Source organism: Tachyglossus aculeatus, chromosome 10, assembly GCF_015852505.1.
Source record: "Tachyglossus aculeatus isolate mTacAcu1 chromosome 10, mTacAcu1.pri, whole genome shotgun sequence".
NCBI classification, from domain to species: Eukaryota; Metazoa; Chordata; class Mammalia; order Monotremata; family Tachyglossidae; genus Tachyglossus; species Tachyglossus aculeatus.
Genome location: NC_052075.1, coordinates 30,945,593 through 30,966,798, shown reverse-complemented (window position 1 = coordinate 30,966,798; position 21,206 = coordinate 30,945,593). Strand labels below are relative to the sequence as shown.

The 21,206-nt window shown below is 45.6% G+C and overlaps 2 protein-coding genes across 4 annotated transcripts in view; one reads left to right on the top strand and one right to left on the bottom strand.

The window, feature by feature from the left end:
* The window catches only part of IMMP2L (inner mitochondrial membrane peptidase subunit 2), an 893,637-nt gene that overhangs the window by 390,401 nt on the left and 482,030 nt on the right, over positions 1-21,206 (bottom strand). The window lies entirely within an intron of this gene.
* LRRN3 (leucine rich repeat neuronal 3) overlaps positions 12,797-21,206 on the top strand; it is a 44,411-nt gene continuing 36,001 nt past the window's right edge. For all 3 annotated transcript variants that reach the window (XM_038752429.1, XM_038752430.1, XM_038752432.1), the window contains exon 1: positions 12,797-13,184. The gene's annotated coding sequence lies outside the window, so the exon portion shown is untranslated. The remainder of the gene's footprint in view (positions 13,185-21,206) is intronic.

The window sequence follows — 21,206 nt, the reverse complement described above, 5'->3', positions numbered from 1 at the left end:
AAAATGATCCAGGCAAGCAGAGTGAAGTAGGGACTGGAGTGAGAAGAGACAAGAGGAGGCAGGGAAGTTGGCAAGGAAGTTGGTACAGTCATCAAGGCAGGATAGGATAAGTGCTTGGATTAATGTGGTGGCAGTTTGCATGGTGAGGAAAGGGCAGATTTTAGCGATGTTGTGGAGGTTGAATCAACAGGATTTAGTGATGGATTGAATATGTGGGTTGGATGAGAGAGAGGAAACAAGAATAATGCCAACGTTACGGGCTTGGGAAACAGGAAGGATAGTGGTGCTGTCTACAGTGATGGGAAGATCAGAGGGAAGACAGGGTTTGAGAGGGAAGATAAGGAGTTCTGTTTGTACATAATAATAATAAACACAACAAATACCACTTAACAAATTATTACTATTATTATTATTATTGTGGTATTTGTTAAGTGTTCACTATGTACCAAGCGCTGTTCTAAACAGGTAGATACAAGGTATCTACAATGTGGAGGTGCACATAGTCAATCGGTCAATCATATTTATTGAGCACTTACTGTGTGCAAAGCACTATACTAAGCACAAGGGATATGTTATACAATATAACAGTATAACAGAAACATTCCCTGCCAGTGAGCTTACAGTCTAGATGGGGAGACAAATATTAATATAAATAAATAAATTACAGATATGTATATAAGTGTTATGACGCTGGGATGGGGGATGAAGGGAGCGAGTCAGAGAAATGCAGAAGGGAGTTGTCAAAAAGGAAAAGAGGGCTTGCCTCCAGGTAGTTCTAACTGGTGCATCATCGCACATGAAGAAAATCTAACTTGAGACAATGAGTTCAGTTCTCAGAGCTCAGCCCAACCCAGGAAGTGTGGGGGCCTTGGGACCCAGAGAAAACTAATCAATGTAGTGTCATTTGGATTTAAAGTCCTGCTAGGTCAAACACTGGGCCACCTGAGGCAGGTCTCTAACTCTCCATTTGGGGCCAGACTTTTTTTTATCTCTGTCATTGCTGCTTCCTTAGTGATTGAGTTTGATGTGGTGTAAGCAGAGCAAGAACCAGAAGCATTACTGCAACCATGGGGAAAGGGATGAAATCAAAAACCTTTCAGGGATAACGTCCAGTTCTAATATTGCAACCTGCACATTTACCCGGCTGTTGTCTGCAGACTGCCTGACGGAGTCTCACCACCTCTCTGACACAGACCCAGATTCAAGGATACAGTCTTCCCATTGCCCACCACGTTCCCGTCATTGCTCCAGGGGAACACTGGACACAGCAGGTCCTGCATGCGATCACTGGATACAGCAGGTCCTGCATGCAGCCCCTTAGCTGCATGAGGCGGCTCCATCAAACAATAGTATTTACTAAGCATCTATTGTAGGCAGAAGACACAAAACTATGAGCCTAGGGAAGTTCAAGATTAAAAAGACACAACTCTTGCCTGCAAGCAGTTTGCAGTTTACCTGCCTCCTCCCCATTGGATGGAGCCTGAAGCCCACTCATATCTGCAGCTCCCTGCTCTCATCTAGGCCACCTGGGAGGAACGGGGCAGGGGAGCTGTGGATAAGAACCAGAGTTTCATTCTGAATAATGCTGTTACCACAAGGATTTCTCAGTCCCTCGATTCTGGCTTTAATTGGGGAATACCACACTGTTGGACAGTGAAAAAAAGGATTCTGATCTTCAGAAAGGAGGCTGGACTCAAAGTTAAGCATTCTCAGCCATCACTTTCTGAGTTCAACCTCATTCATCTCTGAAATCAGGATATGGATAAGCAACCACTCATTAAAGGTCCCTCAGTCAATCAATTAATCAGTCAATCATATTCATCGAGTGCTTACCGTATGCAGAGCACTGTATTAGGAACTTGGGAGAGTACAGATATAATAATTTAACAGACATATTCCCTGCCCACAACAAACTTACAGTCTAGAGGGGGAATTTACTTGCTTTCTGAAATCTCTCCCAGATGTATCCCTAGGCTTTAGTTTTAAGCACTTGCCAGCCTTGTGGTTTCTAGAACAGACCTCCTCATACTTGGACTCAATGACTGAACGCCTGCGGGGGTCTGTTTAGGGACAGTTGGATGGGGAGGGGGTTCCATGGCCAGAAACTGTTGTGAAGTTGATGAAGAATTCAGAATTAAAAACCAGTTAGGCAAAACCTACTTTAAAACTCCTCCTGTGATCTCCAACCAAAGGCAGCCTCAATCAATCAATCAATCGTGTTTATTGAGTGCTTCCTATGTGCAGAAAACTGTACTAAGTGCTTGGGAGAGCACAGTGTACCAGAATTAGCAGACATACTCCCTGCCCACAATGTGCTTACAGTCTAGAGGGGGCAATCTCAACCTCCTGGGTGACTGATGCTTATGCAAATCAGTTTTCCCTTTGGGAAAGATTATTGAGGAGTAAGTATTTCCCAGTTCTAGAAACTTCTAGGCTTTTCCCCCTAAATCTAGAGGGGAAAGCCCTACCCCTACAACATAGGGGTAGATGTAATCAATCCCATTTTTAGGCCGCAATCCCACTCTCAGATAGGAGGAAACCAGCCTGTCAAGAAAGGCTTGATTTAATATTTTAAATTCAAGACTTTGGTTAGGATAAACAGGAGCAGGACCCAACCCACCTATGCCTTCTGCATTTCTTCCTATCAGACAAGTCTGGTGGATCCCATCAAGGGGAAAAATTGCCTATGTGTCTGCAATGGTAAACCAAGTTCCAATCCCTGGAGTTTAAGTTACTCTCAGTTGTAAGGCCAAACTCCAACTCACCTGAGGTCCCAGATTGGCAAGGCCAGTTGAAGGCAAGACCCATAAATCCAACACAAAGGACTTTCCAATCCACGGAAGGGAGATAAGGGGTCTAAATTGTACTCTCCCAAGTGCTTAGCATAGTGCTCTCACACAGTAAGAACTCAATAAATAGCACTGGTTAATGAAAAGGGATACAGGCACACATTCACGCTGACAGGAGAATAAGAGCATATGAACAGCAGACAAAGGAATGAAGAGTGAGTGACAACTGAAAGTAAGCAACAGTTAGTCAATAGTAGCTACGGTTCAGGGGGAGCCAATTAATTCCATTTCATGGGATTTCGTGGGAAGAGGACGGGTAAGACAGAAAACCTCAGTCTGATACCCGCTCTCCTTCAGGTAGGGGCCCCTGAGTCCCAGGGGTGCCCTGAGGGGCAGAACGTGAAGGCTTCATGAGAGATGGACAGGTTTTGGGCTGTCAGCAGATGCCCTTCATCTAATACCATGGGAAACTCACTAAACAGTTCAATAGCCTCTCCTAAATCATCAGCCATCCATCAGTGATGAGCCACTTGCATTTATTTAGCTTTCTTAGCACACCAGCTTGTCTCCCCAACTCACCACTAGACTCCTTCAGACAAGACCAGGAAGTAATATTTTCCCAACAACAGTCTAACAGCCATGACAATCCAAGGGAATACTTTATCCAGGGCATCCAATTCCCTCTCCATTTCTTAGGAGAATGAATCTGATTGACTCAAGATGGGAAGTACATTTTTGTCCAAACTATTTTCATTAGATTTTTTACTTCGGGCAGATTCTAGTCACTGAATTTAGGTAGAGAGCAGGATAGGAAGGAGAGGAGGTAAGGGGTGGTACTACCAACCCATTCCTGTGCTGTAATTGTTCAAGTCCAAGTGTCTGTTCACACCACGAAGAGTCAGATGTGCTTGAATCCATGAGGAAATGCAGATAAATCCCACTAGTCCAGAGTCAGGAAACTGATGAAGTCTCTTGTAGGGGGTCCAAGGGTAATTAGAGCTGCAGGCCCCAATGTTGGCTGTGGATTCTGGCAGGTGGACAGAGTGTAGAGGAGCATTATAATAATAATAATGGCATTTATTAAGCACTTACTATGTGAAAAGCACTGTACTAAGTACTGGGAAGGTTACAAGGTGATCAGGTTGTCCCATGGTGGGGCTCACAGTCTTAACCCCCATTTTACAGATGAGGTAACTGAGGCACAGAGAAGTTAAATGACTAGCCCAAAGTTACACAGCTGACAATTGGCGGAGCCAGGATTTGAACTCATGACCTCTGACTCCAAAGCCCGTGCTCTTTCCACTGAGCCACGCTGCTCAATCACATGGTCGACTACCCCAGGATCAATCAAACTATTGTATTTATTGAGAGGTTACAATTACTCTCCCCACTTCCAAGCCTCATTGAAGGCACATCTCCTCCGAGAGGCCTTCCCAGACTAACCCCCCCCTTTCCTCATGCTCTGTATACAGAAAGCCCTTAATAAATACTCTTGATTAATTAATTGACTCAAAGTATGCATTACTCACCCCTGAAAACCTCCTTCAATGAGGACCCATCTCCCCGCATCAAGCAGAAACTCCTGACTCTGACTTCAGGGCTCTCTACCAGCTCTCAGTCTTACCTTCCTTCTCTCTCCTCCCACAAAACACTAGCTCCCACTCTTTGTTCCTCTAAAGCTAACCTCTTAACTGTATCTTGTTTCTGACTCTTCACCTCTAACCTATTCTGTACTCCTTCCCCTCTATGTGGAACTCCCACCCCCTTGAAAACTGCCACACCATAAACCTTTCCATCATAAAAGCCTCCTAAACAAACTATCTCTTCCATTAGGCATTCCGCAATTAATCACCACCTCCCTTGTCAAGTCATTCCATTAGTAAACATTAGTAAGCATGGCAATATTAATTTCCCTAATTTATTCATGTTTTGCTTACTTTTCTTGCTACTGGCTCTATCTATGCTTTCCTTTTACTCCCACTGAGTGTGTACTATGTCTATCTCCCCCCATCATCTGCTTATTTCATTCATTCATTCATTCAATCGTATTTATTGAGCACTTACTGTGTGCAGAGCACTGTACTAAGCGCTTGGGAAGTACAAGTTGGCAACATATAGAGACGGTCCCTACCCAACAGTGGGCTTACAGTCTAGAAGTCTAGCTTCAACTATCATCTCTACGCTGATGACACCCAGATCTACATCTCTGCCCCTGCTCTCTCCCCCTCTCTCCAGGCTCGCATCTCCTCCTGCCTTCAGGACATCTCCATCTGGATGTCTGCCCGCCACCTAAAACTCAACATGTCCAAGACTGAACTCCTTGTCTTCCCTCCCAAACCCTGCCCTCTCCCTGAATTTCCCATCTCTGTTGACGGCACTACCATCCTTCCCGTCTCACAAGCCCGCAACCTTGGTGTCATCCTTGACTCCGCTCTCTCATTCACCCCTCACATCCAAGCCGTCACCAAAACCTTCCGGTCTCAGCTCCGCAACATTGCCAAGATCCGCCCTTTCCTCTCCATCCACACCGCTACCCTTCTCGTTCAAGCTCTCATCCTATCCCGTCTGGACTACTGCATCAGCCTTCTCTCTGCTCTCCCATCCTCGTGTCTCTCCCCACTTCAATCCATACTTCACGCCGCTGCCCGGATTGTCTTTGTCCAGAAACACTCTGGGCATGTTACTCCCCTCCTCAAAAATCTCCAGTGGCTTCCAATCAATCTGCGCATCAGGCAGAAACTCCTCACCCTGGGCTTCAAGTCTGTCCATCACCTCGCCCCCTCCTACCTCACCTCCCTTCTCTCCTTCTACTGCCCAGCCCGCATCCTCCGCTCCTCCGCCGCTAATCTCCTCACTGTGCCTTGTTCTTGCCTGTCCCGCCATCGACCCCCGGCCCACGTCATCCCCCGGGCCTGGAATGCCCTCCCTCTGCCCATCCGCCAAGCTAGCTCTCTTCCTCCCTTCAAGGCCCTACTGAGAGCTCACCTCCTCCAGGAGGCCTTCCCAGACTGAGCCCCTTCCTTCCTCTCCCCCTCGTCCCCCTCTTCATCCCCCCCCATTTTACCTCCTTCCCTTCCCTACTGCACCTGTATATATGTATATATGTTTGTACATATTTGTTACTCTATTTATTCATTTATTTTACTTGTACATATCTATTCTATTTATTTTCTTTTGTTAGTATGTTTGGTTTTGTTCTCTGTCTCCCCCCTTTAGACTGTGAGCCCACTGTTGGGTAGGGACTGTCTCTATATGTTGCCAACTTGTACTTCCCAAGCGCTTAGTACAGTGCTCTGCACACAGTAAGCACTCAATAAATACGATTGATGATGATGATGATGATAGAAGGGGGAGTCAGAGAACAAAACAAAACATATTAACAAAATAAAATAAATAGAACATGTACAAATAAAATAAATAAATAAATAAAGTAATAAATACATACAAACATATATACAGGTGTTGTGGGGAGGGGAAGGAGGTAAGGCAGAGGGGATGGAGTGTAAACCCCTTGAAGGTAGGGAACATATTTTCTGCTTTAATTCCATCCTTGCAAACACCCAAGGTAGGCAGTCAGTCAACACTGATGATCATAGTATTTATTCTTTATCTACCTCAGCACGTAGTAATCACTCAATAAATACCACAATCAATGATCATAATAACGATGATGATGAGGAGGAGGAATTCTTTCTGTCAATGACTGACCTGCTTTGGCTTAAGATTTTTATTAGTAAAACTAGTAATAATAATAATTGTGGTATTTGCTGAGCATTTACTATGTGCCAAGCACTGTACTAAGTGCTAAGGTGGATACGGGATAATTAGGTCAGACCCAATGCTTGTCCTAAACAGGGTTCATAGTCTAAGTAGGAAAACAACTATTGAATCCCCACTTTATAGATGAAGAAACTGAGGCACAGAGAAATTAAATGACTTGCCCAAAGTCCCACAGCAGACAAGAAGTGGAGCCTGGATTAGAACCCAGGGGCTCTGACTCTCCAGTCAATGCTCTTTCCACTAGGCTACACTGTTTCAATGTTGATGTTGCAGGTTGATTTTCATTTTTGCAAATGTCAATGATTTACTTTAGGACATTTGATTTTAGGTGCTCTAGAGTGTCCTCAAACAAGACAGGTGCCAAGTGTTACTCTCCAAAGGAAAGGTTGAACAGTGCTGGTCTGGCAATTCCACAAAAACTGCTGCTACCCCTGCCCCCCAGCAAATCAATCAATCCGTGGTATTTCTTTCACGCTTACTGGGACAACAGCACTTTACTAAGTGCTTAGGAGAGTATCAATCAATCAATCAATCATATTTATTGAACACTTACTGTGTGCAGAGCACTGCATTAAATAATAACAATGATGGTACATATGATGGTACTCAGTACATATTTATTACTCTATTTATTTATTTATTTATTTTACTTGTACATTTCTTTCCTATTATTTTATTTTGTTGGTATGTTTGGTTCTGTTCTCTGTCTCCCCCTTTTAGACTGTGAGCCAACTGTTGGGTAGGGACTGTCTCTATGTGTTGCCAATTTGTACTTCCCAAGCGCTTAGTACAGTGCTCTGCACATAGTAAGTGCTCAATAAATACGATTGATTGATTGATTGATTGATTGGTATTTGTTAAGCACTTACTATGTGCAAAGCACTGTTCTAAGCACTGGGGAGATACAAGGTGATCAGGCTGTCCCACGTGGGGCTCACAGTCTTAATCCCCATTTTACAGATGAGGGAACTGAGGCACAGAGAAGTTAAGTGACTTGCCCAAAGTCACACAGCTGACAACTGATGGAGCCGGGATTTGAACTCATGACCTCTGACTCCAAAGCCTATACTCTTTCCACTGAGCCACACTGCTTCTCTATAATAATGGCATTTATTAAGCGCTCACTATGTGCAAAGCACTGTTCTAAGCGCTGGGGAGGTTACAAGGTGATCAGGTTGTCCCATGTGGGGCTCACTGCCTTAATCCCCATTTTCCAGATGAGGTCACTGAGGCGCAGAGAAGTTAAGTGACTTGCCCAAAGTCACACGGCTGACAAGTGGCGGAGCCGGGTAGCTATCAAGTGCTTACAGGGTACAAATTCAAGTGCATCGTTGACACAGAAGAGAGGGGAAATGAGGGTTTAGTAAATGAGGCCTCTTGGAGGAGATGCGATTTTAGGAGGAGTTAGAACATGGGGAGAATGATGGCCCAATTTATATGAAAGGGGAAGGAGTCCCAGGCCAGACAAGATCCCGTTCATGTTTTTCATATTGAAAAGTTTATTTATTTATCTGTTTCCCCCTTTATACTTTAACTTCATTATGGGGAAACAGATATTAATATAAATAAATAAATAATAAGGACCACCGCAGAACTTCTGTTGCCTGAACAACTCTCGCTTCCCTCCCACAGCCTGAGAACAAGGTCTCAGCTCAAGCACAAAGATAAACTTGTCAACATGAAAAACATGAATGGGACCTTGTAGATTAAGTTCTTAATAAAAAAATGCCCAAACAAAGCACCGTTGTTCAAGAAGAAGTGAGCTAACGGAGAATCCCCAAAGACTTAATCAATCAATCAATCAATCATATTTATTGAGCGCCTACTGTGTGCAGAGCACTGTACTAAGCACTTGGGAAGTACAAGTTGGCAACATAAAGAGAGACAGTCCCTACCCAACAGTGGGCTCACAGTCTAAAAGACTTAAAACAATTTTAATCACTTAGTTAAAGCTTGTTCCAAGGAACAACTGTGAAGGCACACATAAATTAGCCTAGGATCGTACCTGAGTGCAAAACTAAAGCATTTTACATTGATTTCACAAAGTTACGGTTCAATTTAAATATCAGATAGGATTTGTTAATTTCATCTACAAATCAAGAAAGTAGCTTAATCATACATTCCTTTGATTATCACAACTTACTCTCATTAGGTGAGTACACGATAATTAGCTTAGTTACTGGGTATGCCAATTATATATTCAATACCAATCAAGCGAATGAAACATGAACGCACCCAAGGTATTGACTGAAATTCGTTTATCAGCCTCCCCCCATATCCCATGATACTTGTTGTCTCTACAAAGGCTCTTGCTATGTCAATTCTCTGGTGCTCCCTTGCCCTAATGAGTCTTGACAGGTGTTTGCTGACAGGCCCAGGGCACAGAAACCCGGTGACTGAGAGGTCCAATTTGTTCCCATGCTGGGCACCTGTCCCTGGAACAGTCTAAGGGAAGGTGCAAATTTAGCTCATTCTCGAAAAAGGCAACAACCAACTCAAATCCAAAGGAATATTACGTATTTTTCATTCACTGTGGGATGGAGAGAGATGAAAGCACCCACCTAACACCATCCCAACTGGACATACACAACATCCATAAAATCTTCCCAAAAAGCCTGACAACTTTATGACAAAATAATGGACTGAATGGCCAGGCTGGGAGTGGGTCTTGACAGGGATCAGTGGAACGCAGTAAGGGAGGAAAAGGGGATCCAACTGCGGCTACTTTACATCCTTCCATTCATGGTAACTTTTCCCCCAAATGTTGACTAGAGTCATTTTGTCCAGCAGGAAGTGATGTTCTGAGAATCTGAGGGAATTTCTTAAATGTATAATCTTGCCTTGAAAATGATACTTGCTGATTAGGAAAAACTACAGTTGTAATAGAAGCAGCATGATCTAGCAGATAGAGAAAGATCTGGGTTCTAATCCCGGCTCCACCACTTGTCTTCTGTGTGATTTTAGGCAAGTTACTTCTCTTTTCTGTGTCTCAATTATCCCATCTGTAAAATGGGGATTAAAAGTCTGAGCCCCATATGGGACAGGGACTGTGTCCAACTTGATAAACTTGTATCCATCCCAGCACTTAGTAGAATGCCTGGCACACAGAATTTCAAAGCTCTCCATCACCTTGCCCCCTCTTACCTCACCTTTCTTCTCTCCTTTTACATCCCAGCCTGCACATAGCCTAGCTCCTCTGGTGCTAACCTTCGCACTATGCCTCGTTCTCGCCTGTTCTGAATTTGGCTCCTGGACCATGGAACTGCTGGCCTGGAACGCCCTCCGTCCTCAAATCTGCCAAACAATCGCACTTTCCCCTTTCAAAGCCCTACCGAAGGCTCACCTCCTCCAAGAGACCTTCCCAGACCAAGCCCCCCTTTCCTCAGCTCCCCCTCCCTTCCGTGTCACCTCAGCTCACTTGCTTTGCTCTATTCCCCTCTCCCCGCCCCACAGCCCTTGTGTATATATGTACATATCTATAATTTTATTTATTTATGTTAATGCCTGTTTACTTGCTTTGATGTGTATACATCTATAATTCTATTTATTTATATTGAGGCCTGTTTACTTGTTTTCATGTCTGTCTCCTCCCTTCTAGATTGTAGGCCCAATACGAGCGGGGATTGTCTCTCTTTACTGTTGAATTGTACTTTCCAAGCATTTAGTACACAGAAAGCACTCAATAAATATGATTGAATGAATGAATAAATGCCATTAAAAGAAAATAGAGGACCCCAGGGCTCTAAAAGATTTCAGAGGTCATGTAATCCAACCCTTTGCCTTCAGTCAGGTGGATGACTAACCTATCCAGGAAGACGGGAGTCTGTTCTTCCCTTAAAGATCACATCTTCCCAACTTGTACTTCCCAAGTGCTTAGTGCAGTGCTCTGCACACAGTAAGTGCTCAATAAATACAATTGAATGAATGAATCTTCCCTTGGTTGCCTATTTCAGTATCCCAGTGTGTTATCACTCTTGACAGTCAGAACATTCTTCCATGTATCTGAGCAGAATCTCTCTGGGGCTCAGGAAAGATGAATGTGAAAAGGGCCATGTGGTTCTCAGTGGAATTGGAACTGGAGTCCCTTCAGAGAAAGACCCCATTCCCTTAGCTTCTTTCCTCCAGGAACCCCAGTTCCTTTCCTCTTAGACCTTGTCTTCCAACCTTTTACCACTTTTTTTCTCTACTCTGAATCCTCTCCACGTTCTTTTAAAAGCACAATGGATAGGCATGGATAGTGATCAGTATTTGATCACTTCCCAGCTCTTATCCATCACATTTCTGGTGACCAACCCCTATAATAATAATACTAATAATAATGGCATTTATTAAGCGCTTACTATGTGTAAAGCACTGTTCTAAGTGCTGGGGAGGTGACAAGGTGATCATGTTGTCCCACGGGGGGCTCACTGTCTTAATCCTCATTTTACAGATGAGAGAAGTGAAGCCCAGAGAAGTGAAGTGACTTGCCCAAAGTCACACAGCTGACAATTGGCAGAGCCGGGATTTGAACCCATGACCTCTGACTCCAAAGCCCGTGCTCTTTCCACTGAGCCACACTGCTTCTCTATGCTTCTCTATTCCCGATGCCAAGTTCACACTACATAGCTGACTCATTCTACCTGTGGCCGACTATGACCCCCCAAGTCTTTTTCCTCTGTCCTTTTCAGAGCATAGTTGGTGGTTCTTTTCTAGGGTTGTGTTACCATTTCTGTTTGAAACATAATGGTATGGGTCATTTCTTGACATTCAAAAACCATTCAAAATTCAGCACACAGGTAGGATTTCCTCAATTATGTCTATAGAGAAAAATGACAATGTCATTTCCTCATATTTCACCAGAGGGTGGCCTCCCTGAACGAGGGGTGTAGTCATGAACGAGCCTACTCGTGAGCAATAGGTTGACTGAGCCCTGTACTCCATTTGATCCTCCTTCATTGCAGGCTCTGACCCTTTCCTGAGCATCACAACCTCAGGGAGAAACGGGTTTTAAAGAATGGAGGCCACTTCTTCCTGGGTGCTCTACGGGGAAATCACCTTGAGCTTTCCAGTTTCTTTCATCTCCACATGAGAAACCACACCGGTCTTCTGTTACTTTCTGTTACCTTCCGACTCTCACACAGAGCACGCAGGGACCATCTCCTTCCCGTTAGAGCCAGTTCGGGGATGAAATCGAAGTAGAACTGGCCCCTTTAGGACTGTGATTGCCCCCAAAGAAGGCAGACCTCTCCCTTAAAGGTAAACACACAACATTGTTCTTCTCAGGGGCTAATCAGTAAGGAGTTCGACTAATCTCCACCTCCCATCTATCACCCACTCTCCTTATGGGGATATCGTTTTATCTGCTCACTTTCTGCATAGTTGGTGGTTACTTCTTGTATCTGTGCTCTTCCCCTTATTCCCATGGCATATTTACAACATGCGCCTGCCAATGTCCCCGTCAGAATGTGAGCTCCTCGAGGGCATGTCCTCTGCTTCTATCAAATGCTCCCCAAAATCCAGGACAGCACTCTGCAGACATTAAATGCCCAGACTGTGTTCTTCACAGAGTGAGGACCCATTACAGTACTCTGCTCATACATACTGATGGCCATCTGACTAGCAGTTAGTAGAAAACGGTGCAATTAGAGGTAAAGTTGCATTTTTAATTGGCCCGCCCCCATGATGGATGAGATTAACAGCCTTTCTCAGCAAGTCCACCTCCCTTAAGTCTACAAAGTAAACAAAAGCTAGACAGATGCCCAGCAGAGCCCCGAACTCAAGGAAGGAGAATATGGTAAGGCCGGCGAGGTGCCCAAAACAGTTTTCAACTGCCCCAGACCCAACATCACCTCCTAGATTGAGTCCCAGGGGTTCCCATCAGGCGTCAAGGGGGTTTGGCAGATAGGAATGCCTTTCCAGCCCTTTTAATCCCACTCTCTGGGTAAAGCCAGGTTTTAGAATGAACAATCACTTTCCAAAAGGACCACTCATCACGAACCTCCTCCGAAGGAAGAAAGAGAGGCTGGAGACAAGAGCCGGAAAACCAGGCAGGCCTGTTTCATTTATTGCACCCTGAACAGCAATGTCACTTAACAGACAGGCTGTCCTAGCCAACCAGACGGGAGCGGCTGAGAGGGCTTCGTACTGGCCCGGCAAAGCCATTGGGCATCTCTGGGGAGCAGTTGGAGGGGGGTTGGGGGGAGGGTCAGTTATTAATGACGGCCGAACAGGCGGCAGCACCATGTCAGTACGACAACCGATCGGGTGAGCGATGCAGCAGTAACCACCATGGAAACAAGGGGAAACCAAATGAACTAGCAGCCAATCTCTCTCTGTGCACCGGATCGGAAGCTGCAGCCAGCCAGCCAGACACAGAGCGCTGGCTAATGTGAGGGATGGGATCCTAGCTGGCTGGCAGCCTGCTGCTTCTCTCTCTGCTCTTTAGCTTCTATAGGGAGAGCTCGAGAAATGCATGTACATTTGCACCGAGCACTCCATCTATAAACCCTTTGCGGGCACACTGTTACTCGCGCCCTGGCAAGAACACACTATGTGACTCCTCCGAAAGGAACTAAAGCATCCCATAATACGGAGACCAGAGGAACCAACCAACACTGAAACTGCGGCCGTTGGGTAAGTCCTTTTTTGCTCTTATTGAAATGCTTTGGCTTCTCATTGATTTGATATTTATTTTTCAAGTACCAACCTTCCCAGCCCCCCTTTTCCCTTTGTGTTTTCTTCAACCTGCATTGCCTGGGCTTTTCCTCCATTTGAATTTACAGCAGTAATGCCAATGCAAATTTCCTTCAGCTTGGGGTTTTCTCATTGCGTTTGGGGGCTTTTTCGGGGTGCATTCTAGATGCTCGAATGCTCTCACTCAATGATGAGAGGGAGCCGGAGACTGACAGAAAGGGAAAGAGGGAGACAGAGAGGGAGAGGAACAGGCAGCAAGCAAGCCTTTTCCCTTATCTCCATTACATTCCCTATGTAAAAGCAAATCCCAGCCATCTGGGCTTTGAGACAGATAAACCAGCACACGCCCAGGATGGTTCTTCCTAGGCTCCAGTGGGTAAATTGAGGCAAATCCTGCTGGATGCCGGAACCTAAAACCACTGAGGACCCAGGCTGAATGCACTGGATACCAACTGCTATTGAATTTCTGCCAAGCTACAGCTTAAGGATTGTGGTAAATGACCTCCCTTTTAAAATCCCCCTCTCCCGGCAGAGGCAGAGGGGACGGAGTGATGTCTGATTGCTAATGCAGCCGGAACTGATGTTGCTGGTAACAGGGACCCAGGCGCCAGAAGAGTTCTAATCTTCTGTGGTAATTAAAAGGATCTCAGCAGGACGGCTTGAATGTGCATTTTCCATTTAATAAGATGGTTTGCTCCCATCACCCGCTCCATTCCCCTGGCCGTTACTGAGCTGGAGAGCTCAGAACGGTTCCCATTTAGTTTATAACAATCTGCCTTTGTTTTCTTGGTTCTCATGTTCGTCTCATCAGGGCTGTACAGGATGTCGAATTTTCCTCGTCAACGGCCGAGCTTGGGGGTTGGCTAGGCAATCCACAAGAGGGGATTCCAGTCTTTATCAGGAAACATTAAAAAAAGCCCTGTGAGCTGGCTTGGTACTTTGAAATTCCTCTCTCTTTAGCTAGAAGACCCCTGGCACCCTTGAGACAGTACCTCACTCAGAGAAGTCAGTCGGCTTCCATGGAACAGGGATCCGTGCCACTCCGGGTTCAGTTCATGTACAATTCCCAGCCAGGCCAAAGGCACACACGCATTCTGAAAGCCCAGGCTAAAGTGCGGGTTAAAACATGTACCAGCCACATAATGGGCATTCAATATACAGGAAAAAAAGTCCCTGTGTTCAAATCTCACCTCCTGAGGTGCCCACCCCTAAGCAATTATTTGTTACCAGCTAAGCAAGTGCCAGAAGGGGCCCGTTTGTCCTTAGCAAGATAAACACTCATTTTGTACGACCATCCTCTCCGAAGCCATGTTCGGCTTAGTTTACAGCATAAGACGCACCCCAAAGACAGAAATCAGTCAGAGCTGCCCTTCCATCTTTACATCAACCTGTCCAAAACCGAATTGTTGAGCAAGCCAAAGGCAGAAAGTCAGTCAATCCAGGCAACCCGTGTAAGTGATGGTCAGGAAGCTTCCCTGACAGCGGGCTGGTGCATTCCATCTTCCTGGGGAAAAGGAGTGAGTTTATGGAGAGTTTTCCCTCTCTGGGTGGAAAGGCATGAAAGCCTTCAATCTGGAGCTGGATGGTTAGCTTACCAGCTTCAGGTGCTCCATGCGGTCAACTTGGAAACTGAGACATCAATGCTCCTGGGCAATGAGCCTCCCTCACCTTGCTTAAAACACGGCGGGCAGAGCCCAGCATGGGCACTCTCGTTCCCAGCCCTCTGCCTGGGGTGGCAGGCGTCAAGTGCCAACTCCTGAGCAAGGGGGCCAAAAGGCAGCCCCGCTCCCAGGAACAGGGTTAGGGTAACTTTTCCCAGGAAATCAAACTCACGTGCAAACAATACTGAACCAAGGCGGGCAGATTGTCTTCTTATATGAGAATGACCAGCCCGTGGAAATATGCCACTCCCAGATTTGAAGTGACGTCCTGCCGCCTCCTCCCACCCCTATCTCACCCGCCTAGGGTTGCCTGTAGGACCGTATCTTCCCAGTGATCGATCCGCTCCACCCACTCCGCAGCTTACCCACGCCTTCAACCAGTGGGCCTGGCCTGGACTAGCCCAGTCAGCCCATCGTCCCGGATTGGCAGCCTGGCTCCAGAACCTCCCAGCACAGCAGCTCGGGCCATGGCAGCTGCTCTGTAGTGGCAGCACACGTCACCGGCAGTGGGCTTGGTCGAAATACCCAGGCCACGGAGTATTTTGACTTTGGAGCGAATGATGCCGGATTCTAATAAACATAGCCACCTGCTTAGACGGCCTTATAGCGTCGACTAGAATCACTTCCTAACAGACTGAGGAACGTGCAAAAAGTCCAAATTTATGATTTGCAAAATGCATATGCAAATTAATTTAATGTTGATGAAAGTAAAAATAAGCTGAATTTCATCAAGTGAAATAAAGACGGCAGCTGAACAGGCTTCTAAACAAACTGGGAGCCGCTAAAAGGGTTTACGTAGGAGACGCCTTTGGCGTCGTTGCTCAGAACTAATGTGAGCGTGGTCACCGATGGCAGCTAGGCAGCCGAGGGATGGCAGCAGGAATTCCAACCTCCCTACTTCTGGATGGAAGCCCCCAGTGAACGACTCAAAACCTCCACGCAGCCTAGGGCTCCCTCCTAAAGGGGGAGAGATGTGGGCAGAATGGGAGCCTGGCTGTCTGGGCTCAGCCCATCATGTGTCATCTCATGAGTCATTAAACCAGAAAAAGCAGGTAAACATCGGGAGAGAGAGCAAATGCATCTTCTGTGCCCTGTCGGAGAGAAACACTTCACCAGCTCTGGCAGCATATGCTCTGTGCAGAGCAGTGGGAAAATTAGTAGCGACGCCAAAAAATGGACACGAAATGCTCAGGGAGGGAGTTAGGGACGGGGTGAAGCGCTGATGAAAACAGAACCGGGGTGCCCAGCATGGACGCAACTGGTACTTACCCAAGGCAGTGTCCAGCCCACTTCTTACACAGAGCCATCCCAAGTCAATAAGATGTGAACCAAAGTTTGTGGACGGTAAAATGATCGGCAAGGGACGGAGCAGGGTTCTGTAGAGATATCAACAGGCCTGTTGCTGACTGTCAGGATTAGGAAAGCAGCATGGCCTAATGGAAGGAACAAGGGCCCAGGAGTCAGAGGATCTGGATTCAAATCCCGACTACCACAAACCTGCTGTGTGACCTTGGATAAGTAGCTTAACTTCTCTGGGTCTCAGTTCCCTCCTTTGCAAAATGGGGATTCAATATCTGTTTTCCCTCCCACTGAGACTGTGAGCTCCATGTGGGACCTGATTATCTTGTCTACCCCACCGCTTAGCCCAGGTGCTTGGCACATATATATATATTGGCACACATATATATTATATATATATATATATATATATATAATGGTATTTGTTAAGCACTTACCATGTGCAAAGCACTGTTCTAAGCACTGGGGGATACAAGGTGATCAAGGTTGTCCCATGTGGGGCTCACAATCTCAATCCCCATTTTACAGACAAGGGAACCGAGGCCCACAGAAGGCACTTAGCAAAAACCACTATTATTACTATTACTATTTTATTATTATTATTATTAGGAAGACTGTGAGTATTTTCAGGAATCACTCCCTGTATAGCGTATTGGAAAAATAGGCGTGTTCTTACTAACATCTTAGATAGGCTGCTATTAGGAAATTAGGGAATGTTCTTCTGACAGCTTGCATCTACTTGGGGAAGAACGCAACTGTGATGTTTCACTATCAATCAGTCAATCAGCCAATAGCATTTATTGTGGGCAGGAATTGGGTCTCCCAACTCTTTTGTATTGAGCTTACCCAAGTGCTTAGTCCACTGCTCCACACAGAGTAAATTCTCAATTAATACCATTGATTACACACTCACTCTATGCAGAGCACATACCTAAGTCCTTGGGAGAGTATAAGCAGCGTGGCTCAGTGGAAAGAACCCGAGCTTGGGAGTCAAGAGGTCATGGGTTCGAATCCCAGCTCTGCCACACATCTGCTGGGCAAGTCACTTAACTTCTCTGAGCCTCAGTTCCCTCATCTGTAAAATGGGGATTAAGACTGTGAGCCCCACGTGGGACAACCTGATCACTTTGTATCCCCCCCCAGCACTTAGAACAGTGCTTTGCACATAGTAAGCGCTTAACAAATGCCATCATTATTATTATAGTAAAGACACATGATCTCTGACCTCAAGGAGCTTACAATCTAGTGAGGAAGAAATGGTGATGTCTAGACATGCAGCACCAGTCAAAGAGTGCATACTATAGTATAGTGTGAGGGTGCATCAGTGAGGGGGTCATCATTCATTCATTCAATCATATTTATTGAGCGCTTACTGTGTGCAGAGCACTGTACTAAGCGCTTGGGAAGTACAAGTTGGCAACATATAGAGACGGTCCCTACCCAACAGTGGGCTCACAGTCTCGAAGGGGGAGACAGAGAACAAAACAAAACATATTAACAAAATAAAATAAATAGAATATATATAAGTAAAATAAATAGAGTAATAAATATATAAAAAATATATACATATATACAGGTGCTGTGGGGAAGGAAAGAAGGTAAGGCGGGGGATGGAGAGTGGGAGGAGGAGGAGAGGAAGGAGGGGGCTTAGTCTGGGAAGGCCTTCTGGAGGAGGTGAGCTCTCAGTAGGACTTTGAAGGGAGGAAGAGAGCTAGTTTGGCGGTTGTGTGGAGGGAACATCAGGAACAGAACCCCCCACAAATAGGAGAACCGAGCATATTATTCATGGAGAGTCTTTGTTCAGCAAGCCCTGGCAGCTGGGAACATAGCCTGCATTTGTATAATTGACGAAACTGTAAAAAACCTGTGGGCCACTACTGTAATTCATCCCTGGGTCTCCAGGAGAGCGGTGCCTTTTTAGTAGGGAAATAGTACTGAGGCAGAGTCAGGATGAGCAGAAGTGGAAGAGATGCGTTCAGGGACAGGAAAGAAAAGACTCGGCCTGGGCTCCCTGGTACGACTGTCCAAAGTCAACAGCCACATTTCAACAGCAGTCCATTTACAAACAGTAACCAATCAATGAAACCAATCGTTACCCAGAAACTGAGACCAGAGAATAATGTGAATCTTCCGCAACATGACTGACTTACACTGCCTGACTATTTCCAAAGCCAGGAGAAGGATCACTGAGACAATCACATTGATCAGGTAGCTTTTCCTCTTAGCTTTGTTCTGTTTCACTGCTGAAAATTTTCCACTGGCATGGAAAATTGCATCCATGCATCCATGCATCCCTCCCTCTCTCCCATCTCAGGGCAGCATGGGAGAGGCCTTCAGAAGGGTAAAGCTCAGTCTCACTCCACAGTGGCTAAGTTTAGGGGAAAAGCACCTGTGTGGCTCATCCTGAACTAGGCGGGTGCATGTCTAACTTCTTTTATTGAAGAGAGAGCCCTAGGATGGATGGACTCAGGACATACCGAATATAATAATAACAATAATAATTGCGGTATTTGTTAAGCGCTTACTTTGTGCCATGCACTGTACTGAGTGCTGGGGTGGGCAAATTGGGTTGGACACAGTCCCTGTCCCACATCGGGCTCACAGTCTTAATCTCCATTTTACAGAAGAGGTGACCGAGGCTCAGAGAAGTTAAGTAACTTGCCCAACATCACACAGGAGACAGGTGGCGGAGCCGGGATTAGAACCAGGTTCTTCTGTTTCTCAGGCCTGTTCTCTATCTACTAGACCACTCTGCGTGCTTGGATTCAGTGTGGAGAAGCAGCGTGGCTCAGTGGGAAGAGCCCGGGCTTTGGAGTCAGAGGTCACGGGTTCAAATCCCTGCTCCGCCACTTGTCAGTTGTGTGACTCTGGGCAAGTCACTTCACTTCTCTGGGCCTCAGTTCCCTCATCTGTAAAATGGGGATTAAGACTGTGAACCCCCCACAGGACGATCTGATCACCTTGTAACCTCCCCAGCACTTAGAACATAGCACTGTGTGCTTGGCATATAGTAAGCGCTTAATAAATGCCATTATTATTATTATTATTATTATTCTTGGGGTGAAACCAATGATCAGCTGAAAAGGAGGAAACCTGTATTTAAGTCACCCCCAGATCACAGGACTGAAGCCCACTTTTACTGGAATCAAATTCCTGGAATTCACCATGAGGGATATCGAGGGGTTTGACACAGTTATTTAGCTGTTGAGACCCATGAGATACAGGGACCATATACAATTCCCACTTGCATATTTTCTCCCAGAACTCAGTACAGTAAGCACTTAATAAATACTGTTACTAATACTATTACTACTATTAAACTCTGGTTTTATGAACCAAAAGAGGCCTTTAGCTAAAGCAATGGACAAATACTTTGACAGTTCTACCCAAAATGAACTTCCAATTACCTTTCCTTTTGTGCCACGTATGCTGAGATCCATGCTGAGATGGAGGATGAAAGAATAAAAATAAAACTAGGAACTTGAAAAATTCTCATGGGACTAACACATAAGACATCAAGCTATCCATCAATCAGTGGTATTTATTGAGTGCTTACTGTGTGCTGAACAGTGTACTAAGATTGGGAGAGTGGTTTTTTTAATGGTGTTTGTTAATCAATCAATCAATCAGTGGTGTTTACTGAGCACTTACTATGTACAGAGCACTGTACTAAGCTCTTGGGAGAGTACAGTACAACAGAATTAGCAGACACATTCCCTGCCCATAATGAGGCTTACAGTCTTACTTAATCTGTACCAGGCACTGTTATTAAATGCTGGGGTAGATACAAATTAATCAGGTTGGACACAGTCTATGCCCCACATGGAGCTCGTAGTCTTAATCCCCATTTTGCAGATGAGGTAACTGAGGCAGAGAGAAGTGAAGTGATTTGCCCAAGGTCATAGAGCGGACAAGTGGCCGAGCTGGAATTAGAACCAATGTCCCTCTGATTCCCAGGCTCGTGCTTTATCCACTGGACAAAGCTGCTTTTCCAGAGTTGGTAGACATGTTCCCTGGCCACAGCGACCTTACAGCATGGCAAAGTGGATAGAGCAGGGGAATGGGCATCTAATGGTCATGGGTTCTAATTCTGCTGTGCCACCTGTCTGCTGTGTGACCTTGGGCAAGTCACTTCACTTCTCTATGCCTCAGTTACCTCATTTGTGAAATTGGGATTAAGACTGTGAGCCCCATATGGGACAGGGATTAGGTTCAACATGATTACTTTCTATCTCCTCTAGTGCTTAGAACATTACTCGGCACATAGTAAGCACTTAACAACCACCATTATCATTATTTATTATTACAGTCTGGGGGGGATTTCAGTCTAGAGGGGAAAATAATTGTGTTATTTGTTAAGTGCTTACTAAGTGCCAAGCACTGTACTAAGCACTGGGGTAAACACAAGATAATCAGGTCCCACATTGGACTCATAGTCCAAGCAGAAGGGAGGCCAGATATTGAATCCCCTTTTGCAGATGAGGGAACTGAGAATGAGAAGTTAAGTGACTTGCCCTAGAACACAGAGCGGGCAAGTGGCAGAGCTTGGATTAGAACCCAGGTCCTCTGATTCCCAGGCCTGTGCTCCTTTCATTAGGCCACGGTGCTTCCCTACTGGCTTTTCTTGGAAACCATCTTCCCTGCCAAGGGAGGAAATCGGAAAAACTCCAGGGTCTGGCAGCTGCCTCCGCACCCCTACCTCCCACCCAACCCCCAGAAATGTGTTTTCCATTTGTGATAAATTTGCTAGCATGCCCCTAGTGCAGAGTATCTCAAAGAAGCCTTCCCTAACTAACTTCATGAACCTCTCATCTTCTTACCATCTCTCTGTGTCATCTGTGCATTTGGGTCAGTACCAGCCAAGCACTTCGACGCTCACCCTATCCACACCCCCACAACATTTGCGGACATTCCCTTACCTGTAATTTATTTTATTGTCTGTCTCCCACACTGAGTTGCAAGTTCCTTAAAGGCAGGGATCATGGCTACCCACTCTATTGTA